The sequence below is a fragment of the Cibotium barometz genome, chromosome 62, assembly GCF_041138505.1.
Source record: "Cibotium barometz isolate CiBa-2024 chromosome 62, ASM4113850v1, whole genome shotgun sequence".
Taxonomy (NCBI): Eukaryota; Viridiplantae; Streptophyta; class Polypodiopsida; order Cyatheales; family Cibotiaceae; genus Cibotium; species Cibotium barometz.
In genome coordinates, this window is record NC_141107.1 from 25,944,015 (window position 1) to 25,948,145 (window position 4,131).

The following is a 4,131-nucleotide window of genomic DNA, read 5'->3' on the forward strand; positions in this document are numbered from 1 at the left end:
TCAAGCAATTTTTGTAAGGTAAAGGGTGAATTTTGATCTTTTTCTATAATTTCTCAATGTTTCTCTCTTCTCAACCCCTCTCAAGCTTGAGAAGCTTAATTGGAATGGCTTTTTAATGCTATTGAAGTTAATTGATGATTGGTAGTAAGGAAATACATAAATTTCCATTTATGCTTAATTTTAATGGTTTTTATGTAATTTCTCTCTCTCACTCAAAGAATGGTCATTCCCATGACCTATTCTCAATCCAAATGAAGCTTCTCATGAAGCTTTTCCCTAATCCAAGAATAAATTCTGTGCTTGTTTAATTGGAGGCCAAATTTATAGCTTTTTTATGCTTTTAAGTTAGTTATTTCATGAAAATTTATGATTTAATCCATAATGGGTTAATGATCCAATTAGGAATCATTCTAATCATATCCATAATGTTAAAGTTCATTCTTTTAGAATAAATTGAGATTTATCAGTAATAGCAGCGGAGCTATGGTGAAATTTCTGTAAAAATTACACATAAACATTTTCAGTCAAAGTATGAAAAGAGGACTTCCTATCTATGAGAAAATAATTAAATGTTAAAAGAGAAATTCCCATTACATTGGAATTCCATGATTGGATGGGAAAAAAGAATTTCTTATCATATTGAAATTATGGGATAATTCATTTAATTTTCAAAGATGAATTTTTAGATAAATCTATTTATCTATGAGAAGTAATTAAATGTTAAAAGAGGAATTTCCATTACATTTGGAATTCCATCATTGGATGGGAAAAGAGAATTTCCTATCATATTGGAATTATGGGATAATTCATTTAATTTCAAAAATAAATTTTTAGATAAATTTATTTATCTATGAGAAGTAATTAAATGTTAAAAGAGGAATCCCCATTACATTTGGAATTCCATCATTGGATGGGAAAAAGAGAATTTCCTATCATATTGGAATTATGGGGTAATTCATTTAATTTCAAAGATAAATTTTTAGATAAATTTATTTATCTATGAGAAACATTTAAATGTCAAAAGAGGAATCCTTATTACGACATTTGGAATTCCATCATTTAAATGGATAAAGAGAAATTTCTAGCATATTGAAATAATGGATATTTTAAATGAATTTATTTTATAAGAAATATTTAATGAGAAAAGAGGAATTCCCATGGTAATTGGGATCCTAGAAATTAAATGGGAAAAAGAGGAATTTTTAGTATAAATTCTATTTATGATTATTTTACCATAAGAGAAAATATGGATAGAATTGATTTCTATAAATCCCATGCATTCTTTTACTCAAAAGAAGAATATTGAATATAATTATTAAATTGAGGAATTGAGAAGCAATATAGAAATAGTCCTCACAGAAAAGAATCTTTAATTTAGGCCAAGAAATTGGTAGGAATTTAGAAAAAAGTCCTATTATCGATTTCAATCTGGGAAAAGCTATTAAATGGTAATAGCATGAAAATGGGATGTGATAAAATGTGTATGTGATGTGATAGGATGTGATAAGATGTGTAGGGGATGTGATCAGATAAGAATGGATGTGATAAGATGAGTATGTGATGTGATAGGATGTGATAAGATGTGTAGGGGATGTGATCAGAGATAAGAATGGATGTGATAAGATGAGTATGTGATGTGATAGGATGTGATAAGATGAGTATGAGATGTAAAAGGATGTGATAAGATGTGATAAGATGAGTATGAGATGTAAAAGGATGTGATAAGATGTGTGTGGGATGTGATAAAATGTGTATGGGCTGTGAGATAGGATGAGAATGGATGTGTGAATGCGAATAAGAATACGAATGTTAATGTGAATATGGATGTATGGATGTGGATGTGGATGTGGATGTATGAATGTGGATGTGGATGTGGATGTGGATGTATGAATGTGGTGTGAAAATAGATGTAGATGTGAATGTGGATGTATGGATGTGGATGTGGATGTGGATGTATGAATATGGATGTGGATGTGGATGTATGGATGTATAGATGTGGATGTGGATGTGAATGTATGAATGTGGTGTGAAAATAGATGTAGATGTGGATGTGTGGATGTGGATGTGGATGTGAATGTATGAATATGGATGTGGATGTGGATGTATGAATGTGGATGTGAAAATGGATGTATGGATGTAGATGTGAATGTGGATGTGGATGTGGATGTAGATGTATGAATATGGATGTGGATGTGGATGTATAGATGTGGATGTATGGTTGTGGATGTATGGATGTATGGATGTGGATGTGGAAGTATGAATGTGGATGTGAAAATGGATGTATGGATGTAGATGTGAATGTGGAGGTATGAATGTGGATGTGGATGTGAAAATGAATGTATGGATGAAGATGTGGATGTGGATGTATGGATGTGGATGTATGAATGTGGATGTATGGATGTGGATGTATGAATGTATGAATGTGGATGTATGGATGTGGATGTGGATGTATGAATGAGGATGTGAAAATGGATGTATGGATGTATGAATGAGGATGTGAAAATGGATGTATGGATGTATGAATGTGGATGTGGATGTGGATGTGGATGTATGAATGAGGATGTGAAAATGGATGTATGGATGTAGATGTGAATGTGGATGTATGGATATGGATGTGGATGTGGATGTATGTATGGATGTAGATGTGAATGTGGATGTGGATGTGGATGTATGGATGTGGATGTGGATGTATGAATGTGGATGTGAAAATGGATGTATGGATGTAGATGTGGATGTGGATGTATAGATGTGGATGTGGATGTGGATGTATGAATGTGGATGTGGACATGGATGTATGAATGTGGATGTGAAAATGGATGTATGAATGTAGATGTGGATGTGGATGTACGAATGTGGATGTGTATGTGTATGTGAAATAATGAATGCGAATATGTATGTGAATGGATATGATGTCGATATGAGCGAATGGATGAGATGAGATGTCATGTGAATCAGAATGTGAATGATATAAGATGTGAATGAATGATATAAGATGTGAATGAATGAGATGTAATGAGAAATGGATGTGATGAGACGTAATGTAATTTAAGAAAGATAGGAATGGATGTTATGTGAAGTGAATGAATCTGATGTGATGGGATGGAAAATTATGTATCTGGTTAAGAATGGATACACATATGATTTGGATTTGGGTTAAGTAATATGGATTGATGTGGAACAATATGGAAAGACGAGAGTTCATTATAGAAACTGTATTTGTGAACTGTTTGTAAATGACTGTTTTATGTTAAGAATGCTGGGGAAGCATTTTGACTGTCTTGAGAATGTGGTCATGGAGACCTTGATAAAGTTGCAACAGTTGACGGAGAGTCAACGGAGGACGTCTCGCATAGCAAGGTCAACCGAGGTCTTGACCAGCCTCGGTTCGATTTAAATGGTGAGCTTCCGGTACGGTGGATGAGGGACCAAGGAAGTGGCCTATGAGGAGTGAAGCGCTACCCGAAGGATCCTAGAGAGTGCTGACCATACGGTGCTCGGGCTCTGGGTCACCGAAGATACCCACATGTGCGTCGTGGAAGATATTGGAACAAGGAGTAAGAGTTGTTTCCTAAAACACAGTATGGATCTGGTTGATTGACCTTGCTGGTCCTCAACTGATGAGTCCATAGCTCTCTTATATGGATCTGTTGGTTGATCTTGCTGATCTTCAACGAGGATTCCATCTTGATTTTATAAGTGAATATTTGCCGGGTACTATGAGCTAGGAACTATCGAAAAGGCCCCTGAGTGAACAGGTGGTGAGCGTTCTGGTTGCCAATGATGCCATAGACACTCCGATGAAGTAATGATTGGAAATTAAGATTCAACCGGGGTTTATGATCAATAACACTATGATTTCATGAAATGACTGATTTAAATATAGTTGAATCTGGGAAAAAGGTGATTTCATATTGGGTGTGTAAGTGGTGTGGCTGGAGTTAAATTTGCTTGAAAATCCGGTTAGGGGGCCTGGGAACTCTTTTCCCTGGTACCCAGGACAAAACCTAACCAAATTCTAAATTGGATCCCATCACTACAGTGGTTGGGCGGTTGGCTAACCCATGGGACTGGCTGGACTGATGGATCCGTAAAATGAGACTCAATTTCTATTGTAGTACGCTAGATGAAGTA